This window comes from Camarhynchus parvulus, chromosome Z, assembly GCF_901933205.1.
Source record: "Camarhynchus parvulus chromosome Z, STF_HiC, whole genome shotgun sequence".
NCBI lineage: Eukaryota > Metazoa > Chordata > Aves > Passeriformes > Thraupidae > Camarhynchus > Camarhynchus parvulus.
Window position 1 is genome coordinate 4,703,079 of NC_044601.1, and position 26,482 is coordinate 4,729,560.

A 26,482-nucleotide genomic window follows, 5' to 3' on the forward strand; every position below is an offset into this window, starting at 1 on the left:
ATGGGGTTTAAGGCTTCATCTGTGGATATCCATGGAAACAATTTTAACCATTCCTGATGTTCAGAGCACACATTCTGGGCAAATACCTTATGTTCTCCCCTCTCCTCCTAAACCCTTGCTGAGACTGAACCTCCTGTGCTATGTTTCCAGTAAAAATAACACTTTATGATTTTCCTAGCCAAAACCAGAGAATAACACCCTTGTCTTCAGCACTGCAGCTTCACCTCTGCTGTGTCTTTCAAAAGCGACATTCTCATTTAATTGGGCTGATATTTGCACGTACTGTGTGCTTTTCACCAGTAATGTTCCTTCCTATTATGACTGGATGAAAAATCTGCCACGAATTTTCCGCGGTTTCTCGGTGGAAAAAGGATTTCCGATTTGTTTTTTTTTTCGAAAAATCCTGCTGCTCGTGAAAACATTCCAGTATCAAACTGCAGAAGTTCACGGAGCTCCTGGCAAGTGCCTGAGTTTCACCTTCAATAATCATCTTGATCTTCCTGCTGGCTGGGCTCCCTAACCTGACTCCACAGCCTTCAGACCACCAGAACCATTTCCCCAAGAAGAAAGACCAAAGTGAGGATTCACAGATGAAAACCCAAGTTGTCTTTAGGGAAAGAAGCGGGAAAGTTCAGCCTCTGAGCTAAAAATGCTGCATGGAGCACTGAAAAAGCCTGCTTTGGAGTTTTCCAGCCCAAGCTGGAGATTTTCACTGCAGAGAAATGGGGAAGCAGAGAGGCACGCCCTGTCCTGCTCCCACCTCATCCTCTCACAGACAATATCACCACATTTAATTTCCAGCAGCACTGCTGAACAAAGGCAGACTGGGGAGAATGTGTGAAAGTTTCTTCATTTTGGTCCATTTGCTCTAACAAATCCCACGCATTCTGCAGTCATCAGTGCAAATGTTAGCCCCATACCTTCGAGAGAACATTCCAATCTCCGTTCCATAGATTAGCCTGTTTGAGAAGAGATATCTTTACCTGTCCTCTCAAGGGTCAAGCAGGGGCAGATGAAGGGCACTGGAGAGGCAGCTAACAAACTCTTCATTCATAAACCAAGCCTTTCTGAGACAGGTTAAGGAGAAATAACGCAGACAGCAGCCCCAAGCCTGGTTTGGGGGCTTTTTCGAGACTTTTCAAGGCAGAACACCGGTAGGGAATGTTACAAGACATATCCTATGCTCCTGTGGCTAGGGCATAGCCATGACATCACAGTAATGTTAAATCTTTAATCTGTGTACACAAATGTGCCTGGCTGGAACACCCAGATGTGATTTCTGCACTTCTCACACCTCATTTTGGGGAAGGGACATAAACTTTTGAGTTATGCTCCTGAAATCCCCTGCTTTGGGGACTTTCACAAGGACTGGGGGCCATTTGAGTTCTGAGTTGGAAATAACTATTGATGAGCCATTCTGAGGCTGAGTAAAGGGAATTTTGTCTCCTTTTCTCAGGCACAGAGCTGAGCACGGACTGGCCCTGTGGCACTCAGGCATGACGGAGCCTGCAGTGAGCTCCAGGCAGGCAGCAGGTCTGGCCTGGGAGGTCTGGCTGCTTCAGATTGCTCATTCCTGATGAGTTTTGCTGCGCTCTGCTTTCCCCATCAGTCGGATTTGTGATGCACAAACCGAGCTGACTCAAGCAAACCTCACAGCTGTGCTCCCCACACTCACACAGAGACACCTGAGAAGATGGAGAGAAGCAGAGTGGGGGAAGCTCGGCCACTAGTGCAGACCTAGATTACATCTGGGCATTTGTGTTTGGAACATTATTGCCTTCTTCAGCATTTTAGAGAGTTTCATCACTGCTTCCTTCTGATTAACACGATATGGTCACTTTCCAAGGGACAGAGCAGTGATTCCATTGGAATGTACCACAGCATGACAAGGAATTAAGGCAAGGCATGTATTTTTCAAGTGTACATTTGGTTTGGGGTTGGTTGGTTTTTTTTTTCCATTGTATTTTCTTCTAGAAAGTTTTCTCCTATCCCACAGTCTGGTGTGCAACTGATTTTTATCTGATTTTCCAACCTTTGCTTCATGAGCAATGGTGAGTAAACCATCAAATTTCTTTACTGCCCTGTCTGGACCACAGACAGTGATAAAGATCTCTTATTGTGAAGATATCTCTCGCAGGGCAGCTGCTCTCCTTCGCTGTGAAATCTGCCATGCATTCCTCCCCAACTGCATCCACTGGATGATTAATAATGTTTGATGCCTGGCCGTCGAATCTACACCTTGGACATATGTCCCTCTCACCATCTTTTTTCTCTTTCACGCTCTTTGGACAGCATCAGCAAAAATGTTTTACAATCTCCTGTGTCACTTACCTTACACTCTTAAAATAAAAGTATTGTCCACGTGCTTCTTTTCTCTGTTGCTTCTTTCTGCCTCTCTGCTGGATTTGGGGTTGGGAATTTGGTTTGGAGCTTTCTGCCATTCCCAGTCAGACCTTTAAGTATACTAAATGATATTTTTTTACGTTTTTGTCACTGCATATCCTCGTTCCACACCACTCTTGATGGCTGTCAGCCCAGGCAGTTTTATTTTTTGGTGACTTTTCTATCGAAAGGATGACTATGCAGTGGGAGCCTGGTACAGCCACTGTCATACAGCTTCTGAGGGATTAAAGCTGTCCATTTACACTTTACATCCAGAGTTTTCACTAAAGCCCCCATTCTCTGGGGCTAAATTCACAAAAATGTGAATTTTCATCTGCTGCATGTTCACAGTTATGAAATAGAAGCTTGGACCATGAAGGAGTGTAAAGACTGTGATTTTTGTTAAAACTTTGGGGTTGAGAGCTCTGTTTCTGAAGGCATCTGACAATGCCTTTGTCCTTGACAGAGGTTTCTGGAGGCCACCTGGCAGCCCAAGCACAGCAAATCTTGTCTGTGACCGTTCCTGACACTGGTGCCTGAGGACCTCAAAGAAAAAAATATCAAGGTATGTAAATAAATCGCAGGAGCCAAGGGTTTAGATTAAAAAAAAAAAATTGTACAATATAATAACGCCTTTCTCTCGTGAGTGACGGGGCCCTTTCACACTTTATCCTCCTGAACTCCTGGTTAAAAGAGTAGCTGGGCCTCAGAAACATATCATGTACTTCCCTTCCCTTCCCTTCCCTTGTTCTTCATTAATGAAAATATTTAGATAAAAAGGGGTCCTTATTTCCTAACAGTTCATCCGCCTCTCCTGTTTATTCTCTACCTGGTGTCACAGTCCTCTGAGCTTTGGCAGTGTAATAATTTCCACAGCGGCCCTGCTGGGATGTCACAAGCAGAGGATTAGGATTTCAGACTCTTAATAAGTTAAAAAAGAAAGATGAATGCTTAAACAAAGGCTCCGTCTTCAAGTAAATATCCTCAATAATGTACAATAAGGAAAGAAAAACAGGGGAAATGTCTAATACCTAAGCAGAGCTGTACAAGAACAGTTTAGCTCATTCAAACTTTTCCACAAACTCCCAGATGGGCTTCAGGAATGCAATTGCCTTTTGTCTTCACTCTCCATCAGAAAGCTGCCTCTGTATTTTTTTTGGGCAGAAGAAACTGCTTGGAAAAGTTTCAGACTGGCCTGAATAAAATTTTAATGACCATTTTTTCTTGCACAGCTAAATGGCAGGATCCCACCTAAAACAAAGGCCTGGATTCCCAAAACAAACAGAGAGGATTCCTGCGAGATGGAGGCAGAGCAAGGTGGGTATGGGACGGGCTGGGGAGAGCCAGGCTGTGCTGCTGTTACTCAAATTGAGGGCTTGGGGCTGTGACAAAAACATCAGATGTGGTTCTGAAGGGGGCCCTCAGGAGTTTTTTTAGTGTTATTGTCACCTGCATGGTGGATCACACCAAAACAGGTGGGTGGGTTAGCACAAAAATAACTTGAGCTCGTAAGATTTTAATTCCAAGCACTGCGAAGCCTACAAAGCAATTAGAGAAATTTGAATTTGAAACCATGAACACAAACCTCCAGGTGTAGCTCACCTACCCCAGAAGCAGGCTAAAGTAATCCCTAAGGGGCCAGATTGTGCCATCAGGATTCCCATGAGGAAGTTGTTTGTTCTCCAAGTAAATCTCTTTGAAACCCATCCTGTTCAGAACAGCAAAATCTGCTGTAAAATGGGTACCAGTGAATGGCCGTGTGGCAAAAAAGAATCCTATGAAAAATTATGCTTCCACGTCTAAGTTGTCTGACAGAGTTACTAAAATAAGGCTTTAAATGTATTTTTACTGTTACCAGAATAATATTTCAGTGATAGCTCTCCAAGTCACAGCATTCCAAGTCTTCGTAGGATGGTACAACCACAGTCCTCGGAAAACCTTCATCTTTTTTCTGAGACGAAATCATACTGATGTAAACCCCAAAATTCTGAGACCTTAAAAAAAAATAATGTCCTGTTTTCCATGGAGCATGTTCCACTGCAATTCTGCACACCCTGCAGGCCGATGATGTTATGCTCTGGCTTAAAGAAGCAACACAGTTCTTACATTATATTTTGTTTTCCAACAATGGTAATGTCTTAGGTTAAACACTTCTCTCCAAAGCACTGCATTGCTTACCTATCTGTCTCTGAGGAAGTCCTAAATTCCTGAAAATAAAGCCCTGAAAATTCCTGAAAATAAAGAAATTCCTGAAAATAAATAAATTACTGAAAATAAAATAAAGAAATAAAAAGTGGCCCTTGAGTACACTGGATAAAAGGCCTGCTATGCTCTTGTTCCAGCAGGTTTTCAGGAGTGCATTTGCATTTCATGTGTGTGTTACATGGACCAATTAGTAATACTCTGATGAGTTTTCTTTTACGTGCCTGTAGCAAAACATTGTGTAATTTGTTCAAGCTGTGGTTTCATTTGCACATGCAGTCATTACAGCTATATTTGCAAATTAAGCATGTATTCATGTACACACGTGGGATAACCATAGACACTAATTTCTTTCATTGTTTGGACTATATTTGTACTTTCAGGTCAGCATTTATCCAGTTTGCACAAGTCCTCCTTCTGGATGGGAGCAATTGTAGCCTGCAAAGCACCTACCTACCCCAGAAAATGAGTTTGCTGGCTTTTTTACAGCTCCATCTCTACACCAAGTTGTGGAATATTGTGATGTCAAAAAACTCTCTGCACTGCAAGTGCATTTCCTGGTGGTTGGAGAGCAAAGCCCTCCAGGGCTGAGCTATTCCCTCAGTTTACCTGTTGCAGCATTGTCTAATCAACCACACATTTCCACAGCTTTTGAGGTGGATTTCTGGATTTCTGAATTCTGCTGGTGTAGGTGGATTTGCAATGGGTTTTACTACAAGCTGAAAGCTACCCCCCTTTTCCCCTACCCCGTGCTAATCATTACACACACACAGACAGCCAGGAAAATCAGGAAAAATGAGGATTTAATGCCACAGGGGGCATTTCGGGATTTGGATGGGTTTCTTTGGGTGGGGTGTTTTCTGGGTTGTGGTTTGAGTTGGGTTTTTTTCCTTCTTTTACAAGAAATTGTGAGAAATTAATTTATCGCTGCGTCAAAGGCAAGAGGAGGAACGACAGGTGGGGTGAATAAGTAACTCCAAATTGTTTTCCCCTGCGCTGTGCCAGAGTGGAACAATCTGTCGCCTGTAGTTCAATTACACCTTGGCAAGTGGTGGCAGGTTCCAACTGCAGGTATGTGGCCTTAAATAATGTTTTTGCACTTAATAAGTGTAAAAACACTCTGTGCAGGCACCGCCTGCGGATGAATTGTGTGTCACTTGTGCACTCCCAGGGCTTTCAGGTGCATGACCACCACTCATGCATTACCCAAAGCATGCTGTGAAATCCCTGGTGTGAAAAAAACTCCTTGGGTTTGTTTCACTGGGGGAAATTTGGTGAAGAACTCGAGTTTTTTGGTGGGTTTTTTTTTTTTGTTCACAGCATCCAAATCCAGGCAGCAGTAAACACTTCAAAGCCCCCAGCCCTTCCAGAATCAGTCCTGGGAAACAGGATATGGGACTTAGCATGCTGAGTAGTGAAAAAAAACCCCACCACTTTTATGTAGACAGCGTTAAAATAACAGGAAAGCCAACTTCTTGTAGAGCCAAGGATCCCCAAGGACTTTAAACAGGAATTGTCCTTCTGCAGTTGCACATCTGCAGGTGCAGATGGAAACATCTTTGAGTAGGAGCCACAGAGTGGATTTTTCTCAGCTATGGGTGATGGAAAAATGTGTGTTTTGAAAGTCAGAGGAACTCCCATAGGATTTTAGGGTGTTCCTTTTTTAAGGTGGATAAACCTGCTACCACAAAATCCTGTCCAATTCAGGATTCATTTAATTTCTTCTTCCTGAGAGATTGGGCTTCAAAACTACTGCTTATGTCTCTGTGAGGCTGATGGGCTACAGGGAACACAAAATCAGTTTAAAATCCCTTTGCAGGTGTGCAAGGAGCTGCAAAGGTGCTAACAGGGAATGCAGCTGCGAGGATAGAATTGCTACACCTTTTTAAAAATCCATTATGAAAACAATCTAGGAATTCCACAGCTTTATGATGGAAATATGCACCCCAAACTGAACTTTGCCTGCACCTTCCACTGAGGAAGCAGGCTCAGAAGTGCACAGAGAGGGGGATTCAGAGAGCAGGAATTTCCTTTTGGAAGGTAAAATGGAGTTGTTGCACTGGACAAAGTTGGGAAGTTCTTTATTTTCTGACTGAAGAGTAAATCCTTGGATGGCCAAAGGAGCTGGATTTAGGCTAGGAATTACAATAACAGCCCCTCTGACAGCTCATTTTGGAACATGGTTTGGGTTTTTGTTTGTTTTTTGAGGGTTTTTTTGGTGGTTTTTTTTGTTGTTGTTGTTAGTTTGGTTTGGTTTTGGGGGGTTTTTTGTTGTTGTTTTCTGTTGTTGTTTTTTGTTTGGCTGGTTTTGATTTCTTTTAGTTGCAATGGATTAGAGAGAGAAAAACCAAAACCATGACCTGGCAGAAGAGAATTTATCTGGTGAGGGCACAGTGATGCTGTGGTTTCTGACATTGTTGTATTTTTTTTCATCAGGCAACTCCTCCTGCTCTCTCATCTCCATGAAATCCCATATTGGGATGGCACTGGAAATGCAGCACCCCCTCTGTAATGGCTGGGTGGCTTTCATGTCTTTTTCCTTGCTCATTACTCATTTCTTCTGTGAATCATTACCATAATTTTGTTCTGGGCATATTCGGGGTTAAAAAAGAAAGTATTTGTGTCTAAAAATCAGAATACTGCGGACCTTCAGAATGTCAGGTTTACTCTCTTTTATTTTAGGAGAATAAACTTTTTGGTGGGGGGGGGGTGGTTGGTTTTTTTGTTTGTTTGGGGTTTTTTTTTTGTTTTGGTTGGGATTTTTTGTTTGTTTGTTTGTTTGTTTAGATGAATGAAAGATAATCAGGGTTCTTACATTTTTAGGACTCACTCACTGTTGTAGACCACAAGTTAATTTCTAGGACACACAAATATTATTTTATTTTCAAGCTTTTACCAAATGCATTGCATTTATCAAATGCATTGCAAATGATCAACCAATTTATTATCTTTACCATAGGAAATGAATGGCCCCTCATTTGCAGCCTCAAACTTTCATGAAAAAGTATTGGATAATTTGTGGATCAATATAACCCCATCCTAAGCCATTTCACGGAATATTTTCATGAAACAGATAGATGTGAGATAAACACTTTTACAAAAACATTTTCTGTTGTTCTCCTTGGTGCAGACAATAAAATGTTTCAGCACTGTGCTGAGGAATTAGAAAACAAATTGAAATGTTCTGTTTTCATTTATGAAGATGCAAGGGAAGTCGAAGGACATTTCTGTCAAATGATAGAAATAGCTGTTCAATTTGTCATGTATGCTTTCTTTTAAATTATCAGCTGTAGAAGATACAGCTTTTTTAGGGCTCATGGGATGCATCTGGATTCAAATCTCACCTGCTGAGCTCAGGGGAATATTTAATTTTGTAGGGACAGGATCTGTTGCTACTCAGAAGAGAGACATCATGAGTTTAGAGGTGGTTGGGGGTTCTTCTGTAGTGTGCAGGCATTTCAGCTGATCTGAAACATCTAAAAATTACTAGAAAGACACTAAATATACTAGAAATTTGTAGCTTGGCATTATCTTGTTTGGTTTTTTTTATTTGTGTGATTGATAGTTGCTAATTTAATGCACTGTAATTCTTCAATTATTTTCTGCATTACCCTGCAATAAAGTGAAATTATGAAATGTGGCCAATATTAAAAATCCTTGAAATATGAACAGCAATTCATAGCATGCAACTTGCCCTTACACATAGAAGATCAAAAGAGAAAAAAATCTTGAAATAGATTGAAAGACAAAGAGAAAAAAGATCTTCATGCATTGAAGATTGAAAGAGAAAAAACATTCATGCATGTTCAATTATTCTTTTTTCCTGTAGAAAGTTTTATATGGATCTATTCAGACTGAGGCCTTCTGAGGCATTGTAATTTTTTGCTTTCACAAATAAACAAAATTAATGTATTAAGAATTCAGATCAGAATGTCAGTGGGGTTTGGTGAGTTACCCATATATCCAAATACCAGTCAATTAAAGGCTTCACAGTGCGGTAAGAAAAAAAAATATGTCTTTAATAACAAAAATTTTGCAGTACAGGAATTAATATTTTTATTAAAAGGAGCCAGCAAGAATACTAGACCTCTAAAGATGTTTTTTTTTTTTGTCAAAGGCAGAGTGTGTCTGTCAGTTATTTACTTCAGAGTTGCCTACAGCAATGACATTTTTAAAGTGTTTATTAAATTTTAAATTAATTTTTAAATTCATTTAATATATTAAACATTTTAAGTGTTTATTAAATCTGCTCTGGAGGGACTGCTGATGTTAGTAATGAATTAAGCTAGAGGAGGTGCAAATGACCTCTGTGTGCTGATCAAGCTGTGATGGGGGCCCAAACACTTGTCTAACACTGCTGGCAACCTAAATGAAACACCATATATTGGTTTATCATCACCAGCAGACATGCAGGAGCTTGTCACACACTGCTTTGCTTCCCAAGCACTGTGAAGCTGTGCCAGAAAGAGAATTCCTTACATTGCCCCTTTAATCTGAACTCCAACATTTTCTTTCTCCTCATGTTTGCATTCTAATATCTTCAATGAAAAACTGGTTTTTTTATCTTGGAACTCTCAGGTGCTCTAATAATGCAAATAACAATATAGTGGAGCAGTAATTATCTAATTTGTCTAAAAAGAGGGGGAAAGGGATGAAAGGCTGTTAAAAAAACTGCTTTAGCACACCAAGGAAAATGGAGAAAGACTTTTTGCCAGGGCTGTAGTGACAGGGAAAGCGGCACAGTTTTAAGCTGAGAGATTTAGACTGGGTGTGAGCAATGCATTTTTGTGGGATGACGGTGGTGAGACACCAGGACAAGACTCCAGGTAGTCTGTGGATGGATGCTCCATCACTGGATGTGCTCAGTGTCAGGATGGAGTGGCCTTTCACAACCTGGTGAAAAATATCCCTGCCCGTGCTGGTGGGGGTGGACCAGATGATCTCCAAGAATCCCCTCTAAACTAAGCCATAACATAAATTAACTTTCTTTTCCTATGGCAGCTCCCTGATTCTCCATTCACAAGATCCAAACACCCTCCAGTTCTGATCCCCTCTTTGCTCTCCCATAAATTTTGGGAAAATGCCTTGACCTGGAAAGGCTCAGGTGAGTTACTGCTGCTGAGGAACAAGGTGGTTTGCCAGGGCATGCTGCAAGAAGGTGCATTTTTTTATTTATTCCATTGATTGTCTGAATCATGAGCAGGCTGAAGCAATCAGGTGCTCACCCAGCAGCGCTGAACAACAGGAACATTGAGTGCGTTTCCAATGTAAAACACCACCTGAGGTTTCCTTGCCTTCTAACAAAACTTATCACAGACTCCAAAATAAAATAAAATGTCTATTGACCTTTTTTTTTCCCCCCTGGCCCCAAAGAATGTTGAATTGCACAGGTGAAATAAAACATGCATTTGACTTTGAGATTGTACTGAAACATGATATTGCTGCAACCTTCTTTTGCACTCATTGCTAAGAGGGGAAATTGCACACAAAGAAGAAAGCTTCTAGAACAGTTTACTGCTACACAAATTTGATTCCATCTAAACAGGAAATGTTTGCCACATAGGGAAGGTGGCATGTTGATATGTTTACTATGAAGGTCTCAGTGCATATGGTGGGAAGGACAGAGGTTTGCAGCTCGGGGAAAGCCAGTTCCTTCTGGCAGGGCCTGGAGCTTTCTAGGAGATTTTACAGCACTGACCTTTATTTATGGTTTGTGGCCTTGTGTGGTGAAACGTTCAGCATTTCTTATCTGAAGCTCTGCTTCAACTATTATGCTAGAAAGAAAATTTCACACAGACAGGTAAATTGCACATGTAATTGATTGAGTAGTGAGTCTTTTTTGAGTTTACCACTGAAGCCAGGTTAAAGGGTAGATATAGCGAGGGTTTTTCAGTTGGTATTAAAAAACCCAAAGCATTAGTGAACCACATTGTTAAATAGTGAAGTCTACCATAATTGAATGATAGAAGTAATTGCATAACAGAAATATAGGAGTAAAATATCTGGTACACTGAGGGAAACTGTACTTCTGTAGGGACTTGAAGATTATTTTTTATTTCCATGTGACTATTGCAGTAGCCTGTGACTTCAAAAATTGGGTAGTAATCTGGATTACGTTTTCTTCTTGTTGTGATTTTCTGGTTTTAAGCTCCCCCAAGCATTTGCATTTCTGCCCTAGGTGTGTGAAACCTGTGACTAGTTCAAATATATCAGCACTGTTGTGGATTATCCAGCCCTGTCCTGGCTGAAACAAACTGTGATCTCACAGCGATGTGGCAGGTTCATGGGACACTTCAGCACTAACTAGTTCCACTAGATCCACAGCATTCTTGTGCTCAGACACGAGGCTGCTCTGAAGAGCCTCCGAGTCAGAACTGGTTTCTTCACCCTTTTTTATGGTTTTTTTTTCAGGCAACAAACTTGTTTTAAAACAAGCAGGGAAGTCAAAACTTCAGAAATCCCAAGCACCAACCAATAAAGGAACTCACAAAACCTGCTATGATAGGGACCATTCTTCAAGGTGATTCAGGTCAAGGTGGCAGCTAAAAAATTGTGTTACCCTCACTGGTTTAGGTGTTTAAGTCCCTTTAAAAATCTGGCTTTGACCCACATGTATTGTACTTAGACATCAGAACACTGGCAGTGATTCTTTTACAACTTACAACTTACTTTACTTTCATAAACTTTTTGTTTCTGAAGTTTTTTTGAATGCATGATTTCTGTGAACCCTATACTGACCGTATTTCATGTGCTTTCCTTCCTGCTGGGCTTCCCCTTTTTGTTCCTTAACTTTCCTCTAGGAAAAGAGTATGGAAAAAAAAATGTTGGATACTGGATTTGAAAAGCTTAAACCTTTGTCATTGTTTAAGAAGCCAATAAATCATCAAATATTCAACCTCATTCTATGGTAGACTTTAAAGGTTCAATATCTCTTCCAAATTCCTCTCTCTCAGCATCATTGCAATTGTCAGCTGTTTGCAGCAGTGATAACAATCTGTCTTCACATAAGAATTATGGGTAAAAGATAATTAGAACTCTTCAGACACAGCTGCTCTAAGTTTTAACTTAAGTTTTCCAGCAGGAACCCACACTTGTCAGCTTCAATTGCAGCTCTTTAACCTGGGTTGGGATTTTTTTTTTTTTAACTTTTCTAGGAATATGAGTAGCAAAGTCACCAGAGGAAAAGGAAATTTCTCACTTACGCCAAGTGAAATGGAACAGACCTGTTTTTCTTAAAGTTTATTTTAAAGGAAAGCCTGCCAGAATAAGTCTGTAGAGATCTCGGACTGGTCAGGGAGAGACATTAGACTTTGTTTCCCTCTGCTGTCATTTTACTCAGGTTTCACTGCAGCTTTAGGAGAGAAAGCAACTGGAACAAACTTCAGATGAAAGTGAAGAGAAGATGCAGCAGCTGGTAGCAGATTTGGAGTCCAAGGCTGTTCACCTTGCTGAAATCTGTTAGAAATATTTATCAGATGTACCAAATGGTAATAAGGTCAGGCTAAATCTCACTGAAACTTCTGGGAAACTGGGGCTTCTTAGCTGAAAGTACCCAGTTTATCAAGCCAGATAATGTTCACAGAGCTGTCAGAAGCAAAATATTCAGTAGTTATTGTATGCTGCATTCAGCAATAAACAGAAGTTCTTCTGCTTAATTGTATCATTTAGAAATAGAAAATGGGCAAATTTCGAAGCCAAATCAGGAAGCTGAGGCTTAATAATAAGTTTATTCATACAATTAGCAAGGTATGAATAACCTTGGGTGAGAGAGACATGGTATCAGTTAAACTGGAAGAAATTCAGGCACCACAGTCATTAGGGAAAGCACTGAAAAACAAACAGAAATTCTGGAGCTCAAAGTTACTAAGCAACTGCCTTAAAGGAAGAAATATAAGACTATGCATTTATCCTTGTTTGTCCTACTTATTGAACTCCCTGCAAAATTATTGCTAAGCAATAAACTAACCCGGGAAATTTCTTAGGTATTATCTCCATTTTATCCCCAGTGCTTTTTATTTGCCTGGAGTGCATTTCATTAACACTTTGTAAATGTTTATGACACTAAAAAAGACAGCCTAGGCAAACTGTGGTGGGATAATTCCAGTCAAGTGGGCAAATTCCCTAAGGATGTGAAGACTACAATGCTGCAAGAAAAAAACACAAGATCTGTACTTTCTCTCACGTCTGCAGCTGGCTAAAAAAAGGAAATGGAAATACCAATTACTGTTCTACCTCGCTCAGACAGCATGGTGGGAGTAACACTTGGGGAGGGGGACAGTTTTTTTGAAAGAGGAATTTCAATAAATCCAGAACCACGCTGTGTGTGACCTGGGTGGAGAACTGAGGCACTGAGATGACCAAGAGCCTCACAAATGCGATGGATCAGTCAGAGCTGCTGTCTGAGCACTTTCCTTCTTTTCCTCAGGTGATTTAAATCCCACAGGATGGACAGAGGTATGGTCCTGACCACAGCTCATCAGCAGGAAAAAAGGGGAGGGATGTTACTCCTTGCAAATCCATAGAAATTTTTGGTGGGCTCAGGGAAAACTTTTGATTGTTGTTTCTACATTTTCATGGCTGAGTATAAAACTTCTTACAACATGAAATCTCATTCATTCTCTGCAGTCTCTAAGGACAACTTTTATCTCCGGGAGAGCAACCCTTCCTCATGACAGCAGTAGTCTTTCTGCTGTACATTTAATTTAGACTCTCCCACAGACTCCACAGTCTCTCCTAGAGACTGAATTTGTGTCTCCCAGCTCCTACTTGTGATCATATTTACATCTTTTTTACTGACATACAAGCTCTTTAAGATCCATAACTTCTTTCATTTAGTCACACAGTTTGGTGAGGGAAATCTAGGCAGACTTTGTGTCATTTTAGGACACAGAAATTCAGTTGTGTGAAGAAGGACATTATGAGATATTAAAACACTGAATGGACCCCATTCAAGTGACAGTGTAATTTTGTCACATGCCATGAGATGATATATCCAATTGGCCCTCTCTGGACTTTAGGAGGCTGCTGAGACTGTACAGCATCAAATTGAAGGTTGGTAGAAAAATGATGTAATTGATTTTCCACTAGAGAAAGCTGCTGTGACAGAAACTTCTTTGTTAAAGAAATCATAGCACTTTTGCTCTTTTGTTTTTTCATAAAAATAAATATTGGAAAATGTTGAAAAGTATCCAAAGGCCCATTTTTATATTTTAAATGTATGTTTTATTGATAATTTCAAAATAAGTATTTGCTTTTGGATTCTTGCAGGGTTTCAAAGGAATTTGAATTCCAAACAAAATGTTTTGCTTTTATTAAAGTAAAATACTTATGTTGATTCAGTTTGGTCTTTCCAGACATGTGAAAGTATTCATGAGCTTAAAAATAAATTTTCTGGCAAGTCATAACTAAGATTATGGCAGAAAATATGAATTCATATATAATAATATAATAATTAGCAAGATCAATAATTTCACATAAAGCTGTGAGTCACTTCAGTTAGTCAAAAAACAAATACCCTGTGGCCATGTAAAAATTTAGTAAATTCGCAGTAAAGTATGTTCAAAACAAGCTTACTTTTACAGGAAAGTAAAAGGTATTTCAGAGTCAGTCCTTCTGGAGTGAAAAATCATCATTTTCAAAGCCAACACCATCAGTTATACTCAAATGGTGATAGTCACAAAAGGCTGTGAACTACAACTTCATTTGTTGGGTCTTGCATTGATTTCACCTTGAGTCTGGAAAAACTGAGGCCCAAAACAGGTGAAATGTACAGTGCAAAGAGACTTTTAGATTTCTGTGTATTTTAGAGGCGAGCAAGCATGCATGTTCTTGTTTGAAAGACACAAGAGATGTGACTCCAATGTGGTGACACTGAGAGCTGAGACACAGCTCTGGGAGGAGCTGCTCTGAAAGCCCTGACTTCCCACCAGAAAAGAGGGCAGCTGAGGAACTGTCCAGAACAGCCTGTGTGGGTTTGGTACAGCAACCCCACAAAAACCCCAAAGCGCAATATTTAAATTTTTTAGAATGGATTATTGCTACTTATCGCCTAGGCCCTGATGGAGCACAGAGCTTAAGCATCATCTAATCCCTCTGCCTTGAATGAGCTTTGAGTCAGTCACTTTTTTGTGTTCATGCCCTTTATTGTAAGTGTTTTCTGATGCAAAGCAGAGCCCAAGTTGGTTGTATTGCCTACTTGCATACAAATGCTGTGGTTGTTGTTTCATATGGTTAGCTACCAAATCCTGAAGCAGGCAACCCGTCCAAAGATTCCAAAGCAGCATCATATCACCCTCCTTATTGGCCAGCATCCCTTGTACACAGCATAATATATGTGGAAATGTGATCCTGTAAGGAATTTGGTGCTCTAAAACTTCCCTTACTCTTTGGAGCATCACTTACCCTTTGAAATCTCTTCTGAGCAATTACACAAAAGAAACATCCTACCTAAACAACAACAAAAAAATGTTCATTCTGTTCATTTCCTGTGATTAAAAAAAAAAAAAATAATGTGTAGGTTTGTGACTGGGATTGCTTCATCAGCAGAGTCCAGAGTACTGTTTGCCTCATTGAGGAAAAATTCAGAAGGTTAAGCTAAATGTTTAGTCAAGTCAAATGGTTAAAAAACAACAAAACAAAACCACACAAACCCACCCCTCTGTCTGTAGAGTTCCTGTGTAGGACATCTAGAAAATATCTGCAAAAAGAATTCATAAGAAATATAAAAGTTAATTTGAGCATTTCTGCAGGTCTAGCACTATTTTATTTCACAGTCACAACCAGCTGAACACAAAACATGAGGTTTTCTCTGTTTAGAATAAACAATTGTTCTGATTGTACCCTACTCTTAATAATTTTTCCTCTTTGTGCAGTGTGAAATGAGATCATCCCATACATACAGACATGCTAATGACTCATTTCAACACTTGAAGGAAGAAAAGCTCAAATGAAAGCATTGCACAAAGAGACTTTGGCAGTAGGTCTGAACCACAGCAATGCAGCTATGAACATAATTTTGGGGGAGGAAAAACCCTTTTAATCAATATTTGGCTTATGATTGGAATGTTTTTCTCATTGATTTCATTCCTACAGGTTTACAAGGCAGTGAGAGCAAAAGTGAGAATGGTGGGGTTCTCTCAGTAACCTTGGAAAATTAGACAAGTTATAAACTTGACAACTATTTCTTTCTACTTAATCGTGATGGAAAAGTACCAATTCCCAAAGATGTAGCCAAATAAATGGTATGCAGAGGGGGTATATGGGAAAGGCAGCTGAGATACACAAGCAAATATAAATGACTTTGCCAAACTTACAAAGTGCTGTCTGAGTTGAAAAATTAGTGTTGTCATTAATACTGAAGTACTAAGTAAGTTTGCCAGATCAGTGTGAGAACCACGGAGAAAGTAAATTATTAAGCTTTTCCTGATCCCTGAATAAAAGAACTGTTCATTTTTAAAGAATATGTCCCTGAAAGGATATGTTTGCACAAGGGGACAAACAGCCTTACACTTTGCTTTGTTTTGTTTCCTCTGAAGAAAGTATATGTCCATTGTGAGAAAACAGAAAAAAAGCAACACAGGAAGGAAGAAGAGACCCAAAAATTGCTTTCATGTGTGTAAAATGATCTGTTTGTATAACAAAAGAAAGCAAGTCCAGAAGAGGACCACAAAGGGGATCAGAGGGCTGGGGGGACAGGCTGGGAGAGCTGGGGGTCGTCCAGCCTGGAGAGAAGAAGGATCCAGGGAAACCTCAGAGTCCCTTGCAGGGCCTAAAGGGGCTCCAGGAGAGCTGGAGAGGGACTGGGGACAAGGGATGGAGGGACAGCACCCAGGGAATGGCTTCACCCAGAGAGAGGGTAGATTTAGACTGGATGTTAGAATATTAGGAGGAAATGGTTCCCTATGGGATTGCTGAGGCCCACAGCTGGGGCTGCCCCTGGATCCCTGGCAGTGCCCAAGGCCAGGTTGGACACTGGGGTTGGAGCAGCCTGGGACAGTGGGAGGTGTCCCTGCCATGGCTGGGGGTGGAACCACAGGAGCTTTAAGGCCTTTTCCAACTCAAACCATTACATGATCCCTTGGAAACACCAGATTCATATGGGTGGGTCTCTGCTGACCACCAATGGTACTTTTTTATCCATTATTTATTCATATTTATGTGTTTAAATTAAAGAAAATGGGGCCTGATCTTAGGAATTTTGGAAATTATGCAGTCTTCCCCTTTTGTTTTGTGTTCACTGGATTCATCCTATGGAGGGTAGAAGAACAAATAAGGGAAAAAAGCCTTGATTATGGACTCTCTTCCAGACCCTTTTCAACTTGTTTTGGAGATTTGCATGCTCTTCTGGAGGCAAGGGTTTGCAATAGTTTTCCATAGGTGTAGTTTCCTCACTGTTGTGTGCACAAAAGTGCATCTCTTGCAGAACTCACAATGGAAAAACCAAGATACAGTGTCTTAAATTACCCTTAAATGCTTTAGCCATCTCTATTGCTGTTTTTCTTTGAAGGCAACTATCACCTAAGCATGCTGCAGTTTTGTTTTAAGTCATTGAAGAAAAGCAAGATGAGGACAGAAATCTCAGTGTGACTTTCGAAAGTTGACATTTATCTTTAAATTAATTAGATGTGCGGGGGGGGGTTGCAAATTTTGTGTAGGTGTATAATTTTTAGATAATTTTTAGATACCCTTAAAACCCTAAATACCAGTACCTTGATAAATACCAGTGTTGGTTTTCAGGGACATCCTTCCAGGAAGTAATAAGCTCTCCTTGTAGAACAAAATTAATTTCTATCTGACATTTATTGCACGTGCTCGCTGGTTTAAAGAAATAGGTTATTTCAGGCTACAAAGTGGGAAAAACAAAGAAGTTTGTAGGATTGCCACACAGATTATGTAGGAAATAAAAACATATTTCAGAGATGATTAAACATCTAAGCACTTAAGCCCTACTATCACATGTAAATTATTGAAATATGTATGCTGCCATTCGTTCAAATTAAAGCAATGCATGGAGAATATACAGATTAAGTTTTATTTTTTTAACTCTTGCAAGAAGAGGGGCTCAGGCAGATGTTTTTGCCAGATGTAGAATGGAATAGGATAATAAATAAGGATAAACAAAGAGCTCCACTGAGAACTTTAGTCCTGCTTGCCATCTCCATGGGTCTTTCAGCTCTCAGGACACCTTGTCTGTCTCTCTCTCTCTCTGTAAATCCCTCCCCACATGAGGTCCAATGAGTGATGTGATTTCTACTGATTGTGTTCTGAACATGCAAGCACCACAGCACCTGGGACCAGTGACCATTTTCCACTTTACCTCCAACACCTGTGAGATTATTTTCATTTCAGCCAGCCACTGGTGTCACACAGCTGTAAGCCAGTAAAGACACTTCCCTCTTGTATTCCCTCTTGCCCACACCAAGGCAATAGGTCCCTCTCTCTTTCCCTTCTCAGCCCAAGGCATGGGAATTTCCACACAGCTTCCATCCCCAAGAGACCACCCTTCCCAGTTGCTGACAACATTTATGAGATACTGTGCATTTCCCAAAGAGGAATGAAGCCACATTCTTTGACCTTTAATTCAGCTCTCACAGCAGCTTTGTTCCACTGACAATGCTCGGTCCTGCCTAGCTGGGTTCTGCAAGACTGGCTGTAAAACCAGTTTTAAGGGTGGGTGTTTACAAGTGGCATTGCTTTCTCGCTCATTAACTTCTCAAACAGCCAGAATCCAGGAACTGAGTATCACAGTTATGAGTTTAAAAATAAACAGTTGGGATTGTTGTCCTGTTCACCCCTGCCCTCCATCCCCTCTGTGTCCACCAAAAGCATCGTGGTGCCACAGTGTGAAGCCAGGAGCTGCCACATCCTGAACTCTGCACGCAGCTCTGAGTGCTTCATATTGAAAAGCAGCAGGATGAGGAAAGGCTGACATAGTCCAGATAAAGGATAAGATCCATGAACACGAGTGGCTGGGAAGTGGGAACATACACACTGAAGCTCCTCAGGCAGCAGACCATAAAAATCACAGGGAACATGTAGGTAGGCAATGGCTTGATTGTTTCTTCAAATAAGACAGGTAGGAAACATCCAGCGATACACCTAACAAAACTACAGCTTTGCAGGTTCAGCTAAAGCAAAAAAAAGATGTATGAAAATTGTCGAAAAGTGACCATAAAAGCTTAATGGAAGAACAATCCAGCAAGAGCTATTAAATATAGTGGAGAAGACTTTGGAGGGGCAATTACTGGAGATTGTGACTTTTCTGGGAAAGTACTTGTCCTCGGTTGTTATTTTAGGTATCCAGTGTTGAGGGCCATTTCCTTTATTACTCCAGTTATTTTTGGGTTTTTCTGCAGATTTTGAAAACAAACCATGACATTGTTTGCTGCTGTCATATCTTTTTTCCTTTTTTTTAAAATTCCACAAGTATCACTGCATCTATCATGGTGATTGCTGCCCTGTCACTGCAGAGACACTACCACACTCTTTCCCAAAGACAAGAGATTTACAGCACTGCAGGTTTAATTCACTCAGGTCCTTTGGCAACAACCATCTTTGTCCCTCTGGATAATTGGGAAGTCCCCATCTCTCTCCTCCATTTTGCTACACTGGTCATATTTTATATCTGACTTCTTTGTGCTTATGTGGCAAAATCAGTGAAGCAAACCCCACAGACAAGAACTCCCAGTCATGGAACAGCTTCCCTTCACAATAAATCATTGCATTTCTTTAGCATATTTATTCTTACACATTTTGGGGCTTATTAAAGACTCCATTCAAGCAGCCATTTCTTCAAACACCTTACACAGCCCATTTCCTCCTGTTTGCAGGTAGAGTGTAGCCAGAACTCATCTCCTTCCTCCCTGGGCAAGTTCCACTCCCCACAGACTGGAGAAAAGCAGATTGAGGGGCTACCATGGAATCCACTCCAATCAAACTCGATATTTAGTATGATCCTACTAATTTACAGTGCCAGGAAGGTCAAGTGAGAAACTTTACAAAGAGTGTGTGACTTAGGAGTTGTCAGAAAAAAAAATCTGCCTGGTGGTGGTGGTGGCTTCGCCTGAGTGGAGCCTTGGATCCAATGGAAAGAGGAAAGCCCCAAGAGGATTAAACAGAGTGGCAAAATAAGCAAATTAGGTGGAAAAATAAGCAAGTTAGGTGTCTTACACAGCAGAGTCTTCAGCACTTATACCCACACACCAAAAACTATTGACTGCAAAGCCTGAAAGGAGAAACTCGCAGATTTTTTTCTGAGCTTCCCTGCAAAAAACTAAGGAAAGACTTCTGGATCTGTGTCCAAGGTGAGACCAGAGAGGGTCTGTTTTTTTCAGCACAGCATGTGCACTCCCTACCCTGTGCCAGCCTGTGGTATGTGGAGTACTGGTGGCCATCTATAGACTGATCTGAAAGTTTTCTTGCCTGAAGAAAAGTACAGAAATAAATCACACATTTAATGTTAACTCCTAATCTACTTCCCAGTAGCTATTTTCCCATTTAAAAATGGGAAAATGGGTTTTTTTCATCTGCTGTGAACGTAGTAATAGAGCTTTTCACATTGTATTTGTGCTTTTTGCATTCCCTAAGGACCCAAGAAAAAATGCACCAGCTTACTGACTTAAAAGAGTGAGCCATTTACTTTACCTGCCAGGTACAAAGACAGAAAAGTCTCCTCACACTTTTTTTAGCTTTGAAAGAGATCAATTATTTTTATTTTTTTCCATTCCTGTAAACTGAGAGTGGTAGCAATCCCATATTTAATGAAATGGGCACAAAGAAATATCCAATGGTTAGACTGAGACCAACCTCCTGCTTCGACTTTGACTTGGCAATCTTGCTCAAACTAACAGCAAACACTGAAAAACCTTCTCACCAACCTTCTTCTACTTTGATAAACCCTCATATACATAAATACACAAAAACTTCACCACCGTCCATAGGAGCAGCTTTAGGACTCCAAAAGCAGCCGCACACAGACCTTGTGGGGCAGGCACATTCCCTGGAGGACTGGAACAAAATTCCTACCGTGTGCTCACAAATTGTGTCACTCCTCAGAGTATCCCCCTTCCCTGCAGAACTCTTTGTTTCAGCCCTGCTCCCTCGTTGAGATACCCAGCCATGGGAAACGGGCGATTAAAATCCTCCTCCTAACACACTGCGGGAAGAATCCTTTCAGTTGCTGCCATGGCCACAAGACATAAGCCAAGGTCATTGTTTGTTATGATTGTAGCTGAGCCTGGGTTTTTTGGGATTTTTTGGGGGTTTTTGAGGGTTTTTTTTAGTTGTTGGTTTGTTTTTTTTTTAATCAACAGCTGTTGCATATCAGAGAAATTAAATCATGCTTGAGGCAGATATAAAATGTAGGATTTTTCTAATTCAGGTGAGCCATGCTGGTATTTTTGTCTTCTCTGTGGTGCAATGTCTGATCTCCATTATCTCCACGCTTTAAACACAGAATAACACACCTAATTGTGCTGCACCACAAAAAGGGTATCAGAGTAAGTAACTTCACATGAATAGCTTGAAATAAACTGGTAGTTACAGAAGTGAGTCAAGTCTGCATGCTTGCAAACTTTGACATTTTACAGACGCGTTTTCTAAAACTAATGACATTGCTGGCAATCTGCACTTGTGCTTTATTTAAGTCGCATTATCCTCTGAATTAATCAGATTTATCAGATTTATTCTCTGTGGATTTAGTATCAGTTGCTCACAAGCAACTTCAAAAACAAGATCAACAAAGAGACATGGTGTAAAAAATAAGGACCCCTCTCTTTATGGCTGCTAGGTCGATTTGGCTTTTTTTGTGGATATTTCTATTTAAATAAATTACTTCTAAGTATGGACTATAAAAAAATCTTTAAGTGAGACTTCTATCATATCCATGCATGGTGAAACCACACCACAGGATGCAAGAAGCTGGTCCAGAGCCTTCTTCTTGTTTTTTTTTTTCAGGCAAAAACAGAGGTAAAACCAACTGCTAAAGTAATTTAAAACAGATCCCGGATTGCTTTATTGTGTATGAACTGGAATAACTTCCTTAAGTGACTAAATGCAGGTCAAAATTGCTGCAGCAATGTAGCTGGGCTTTGATGCAGAGCAGAAGCCAATGCAGTAAATGTGATATGGTGTGATTCTGGATCCCAGAATAATTCTTCTGGGTAGCTTTTCCTTAGCAAAACACAGAGAGCTAAAATACAAAAGGCACAACAGGTAATGTTCTGATTTTTATTTACTTTCTGTTTTTTAAAGTCCCTTTTCAAGTGTAGCCCTGATCAATGGATAACAATAGTTATTCAGGTATTCATCACAAAAGTGAAATGTTGCCAAGACTTGTATTTCCCTGCAGGAAACTTTCCTTACTTCTGTATTTTCCTTTCAAAAATGGTGTAAAACACAGCGCTTCGCATCTCTAGATGAAATCTGAGTGGCCTCCAAACATCTACTTCCTTTCAAAAAAAAAAAAAATTATGTATATACACCCATATAATCGAAACTGTGCTTATCTCCCATTTCATGTGGCCAGTCATGTAATACGTGTTCTTAAATGCATCCATGACCTCAGTTAAACCTTACAGGGCACGCTCTTATTTTCCATCATTTCCTTTCTGACAGAGCTGACACTAAGCCAAGGGAGCAAGAGAGAATCCCTATCTTGATGAATAAAGAAATAATTAAGGGCATTACTTTGCCAGGGACAAATCATCCCATTTCAGAAAAGCATATGGAATAAAACACTTCAGAAAGGATCTCGGAGCTAATTATCTCTTTGCTTTCAAGACTTAACATATTGCAATATTTCCGAATGTAAACAGACTGAAGGTTTGTTAATAGGGAGAATACTGGATGACAAATTCTTGGGTAAAATTATTTACAGGAAGATAGGAAATGAGTCAGGATTCTCAGGAAAAAATAGCTATCTTACAGGCGTCTGAAAAAATGTCCAAAGGGTTTTTTTAGATGGAGAAAGGAAAGGGAAATGTATCAATAGGAGTTACAAATCACAAATTCCTAGCTTCCTTCTTAGCTGCATACCAACTTTGTCTTAAGTTTTGTCTTAAACTTCTAGTGCTAGGCACCAATGGGCAAAAGAGAGAGATTGTTGGCTTTATTCTGTATATTAAGGACTCCTTGATGCAAGCACCAAATAGAACTTGAATAAGTAATTTGCTCTGCTTCTGAAATTCTTTGGAAATATCAATAGCACTGCACAGAAAAGGTTTCTGAAAGCTGCTTCAGGAGCTTTTGATATGCAATGCAGAATGCATTTTTATATGCTTAGCAGAATAACAGAATAATTAGTATGTGGTGTCTATAGTTTTGCATGCTCAGAAGAATCCAAAACGTTCATGGAGAGAATAAGGAACGTATCAGAGCAAACAATCGCTAAGTGACATTATTTAAACTTTGGTATTTAAAAAAAAAAAAGGCTTTCTGGTTGGGGAAAATAAGACTTCAATAGCGTCATGCATTACATTCTTTGTGGATGACTTGCCATTTCCATGCAGCAGCACATGAGGTGGATGTCTTTCTGCATGCTCAACTCTCTTCCTTGCCTTGCTACCCAAAAATACTGAAGAGTCTGTAAGACTCTCTCTAGGACCAAATGAGTGCATTCTAGTTAGAAACTTCAGGTGGATTAAGGGCAGGGGAATACAGTATATTCCCTTTTATAATACCTTTTATTTTGCTAAGCAATTGAGAAGAATCCCCTCTCGTAAAACGTGAGTTTGAAGGTGACATTGAGTGTGGATCTGCTGCAGAGGGGTCTGGACAGGCTGGATCCATGGGTTGAGGGAAAACCAGGGAAAGTGCTGCGTCCTGCCCTCAGTTCACAACAACCCCACGGAGCTCCAGGCTGGGGAAAAGGGGCTGGAAAATATCACTGACCAGGGTCTATGTACAAATCACAAACACGACAGAACTGCTGAGGAACGTGCCTTGAGCTGTCTGTTTTCCAGCATCAGTCTCATTACATGGTTATGACAATGGGAAGATGCCAGCAGCTCACATCTCAGGCAGCAGACCAAGAACTTAATGTCACAACTCACTTTAAAAGTTTTTTGACCAATCACACAAAGCAAAAGCACACTGACAGTAGTTCTATCCAACCACTATAAGCACACATACCTTTGGTTAAAACAGTGCTGCTTGTAAGCCTTTAAACGCAACACACAGAGCTCCATTATTAAGCTTAAAACTTCCTAATATCGTGCTAGATATACTTTTCTGCAGCTCAGGGATTTATTCTAGACAAGTGTTAATACACACAGCATTGTTCTATTTGTCCTTTCATTTCTTTGTCTTACTTTTATTCTCACATAATTTTTCTGCTGACCTATCTCATGGCTACTGCTTAGCTCTAATCACAGTTCCGCTGTCTCTGAGGCCTGCCTTCTGCAGCTTTCCCAAACCCCTCTGATTGTATGGATTCCCACAGGAAAGGGCCCTGGGGTGCTGTGCCAGCAGCTGGGCACAGCCCAGGGGTGCCCAGGGGGCCGAGAGGCCGATGGCCCCCGCGCTGTGCCAGCCGTGGGGCGGCGGCAGGAGCGGGGCAGGGCCCGGCCCTGTGCCGGCCCTGCTGAGGCCACACCTCGAGGGCTGCGGCACCTCTGGGCCCCTCACACGGGGAATGGAGGGGCTGCAGCGGCGCGCGTGGCCAGGGGCAGGAACGGCTCCTGAGGGGGGAAGGGAATGGAGCCCCGGGAGAGGCTGGGGGAGCTGGGAAGGGGCTCAGCCTGGAGCAATCAGAAGAGGCTCAGGGGTCCCTTGTGGCTCTGCACAGCTCCTGCCAGGGGGGGCACAGCCGGGGGGTCGGGCTGTGCTCCAGGGAACAGGGACAGGAGCAGCGGGAACGGCCTCAGGCTGGGCCAGGGCAGGTTTAGATTGGAATTTAGGAAACTTCTCTTCCCCCAAAGGGTTGTCAGGCCTTGGCACAGGCCGCCCAGAGAAGTGGTTGAGTCACCATCCCTGGAGGGACTTGAAAAAGACGTGTGGATGTGGCGCCTGGGGACACGGTTTAGTGCTGGCCTTGACAGTGCTGGGTCTGCGATTGGACTCAGTGTTTTTAAGGGTTTTTTCCAGCCTAACTGATTCTATGTTTCCAAGAACATGAACCCAGGGAGAAAGGGCTCGCTTTTCCAGGTAGTCTAGTTAAGTTTAAAGAAAACCACATTGTTCAGACAGTTTTTACTGATAGAAGTAGAAGTTGTCACTGCCTGAAAGAAAGTGAGTCAGGATCTCTGTGTAGAGGAGCTTCCATGCTGCACAGAGCAGCTGCTTCCAAGGCCTTTCCCCAGATTTGGAAAATCTGGGTATTTTTCAAGTAAACTGTTGTCATTTGCTTTAAAAATTCACTGTTTAAGATTCACTGTTTAAGATCCAGTCTGTCATTTTTCTTTCGGTTTTAGAAGGTTAGATTATAGCCCTACAACCCGTAAAACCATTCACTTAAGTCAACTGGAAAACATCTTCTCTTAGTCCCAGGAGAGCCCCAACTTCCACAACTCTAAATCACTGTTCTCAAGCTCTTTGAAAAGGTGGTGATTCCCTGGAAAAATAGGTACATGCCAATCAAATCTCACTGACTGAGGCCTTTTTTTTATAGTACCCATAATATAATCTATTACAATCCTCAGGTACACATAATTCAGCAGTAAAAAAGCCAGGCCAAGAGGCTTTAAAGACCAATAAATTTCCATATACTAAGAAAGGCATATGCAGATGATTAATGAAGTTTAGTTGGTGTTTTGTTGGTCATTTGTTTGTTTGTTTGATTGGTTTGGGTTGGGTTTGGGTTTTTTGTTTGGTTGGCTGTTTTTGTTTAACACAGACATGCTTAGGTTAAATTGTTATGATTATATTTGCTGCTGTTCCCCAAAGTGCATGTTTAAATTCAGGACTGCTCCTGCATAAAAATACCTCCAATTTTGACTGTGAGAGATGTATCTTCTCTTGAGTGATGGTCTCAGGTTATGATTTGGCAAAACAGGCAGAAAATCACATAATTGATTCTCTGTACTCTTCTTATACATATATGTTATTCCAGGTTAGGTTGCTTCTTAGCTTAGTTCAGCTTAGATTACTCATTCCCAAAAAGTGCAGAAAAGTATTTTAGGTATGTAACCTGTATTTTAGGTAGTGTGTGTTCCTTTGTAAATATTATTAATTGAAAATAAATGTTTAGGGTATTTTTATAGAGGACAGATCCATCCCTTCTTTTGTAGTTCCCAGAATGGATGATTATGACAAAATAAATATTCAGCCAGTAATTTTAAGCAACCATTTGCATTATTTACTGTCCATCATTGAGATTATATTGCACACACAGAAAGGTTGATTTCCTCCTAGATTTTTTTCTAGTAGTCTCATGATTTTAGGCCATATGATTTCAATATGATTTTTAGTATGATTTCATTACTCTCCAAGGTCCTCTGTCTATCTGCTTTTGCAAGTTTTAAAAATCTCTATTTCATTCTGGGGTACTTACAACCTCATTTCAAAATCCTGAAAAATATTTAAGATATATTTGTATCTAAGTCAGGAAGCCAATGCAAGTGTGTGGAGCCAAAGTGCTGGTCTCTGAAAAATCAGTCCAAGGTGAGTATTTCGTAAGTTTTCCTCCTTAAATTAATGTCACGGATTACGCTGTTCTTTCAGCCATGTGGGCTGAAACAACAATAGGTCTCATTAATTAGTTAATGAGAAGGATAAGAAAGAAAAGAACCAGCTTCTCACAAATACATTCAACAGTTTAGTCATAATAAGGTACTCTTATCACCATGTGACCTTTCAGTATACAGGACTGAGCCAAACAGGCACAGCTTTCTTTATAAAGGTCAGATACTGTTGAAATTTCTCTTCCACAGGAACAGAATTTGTTTTGCCCTCCAATTTCTCA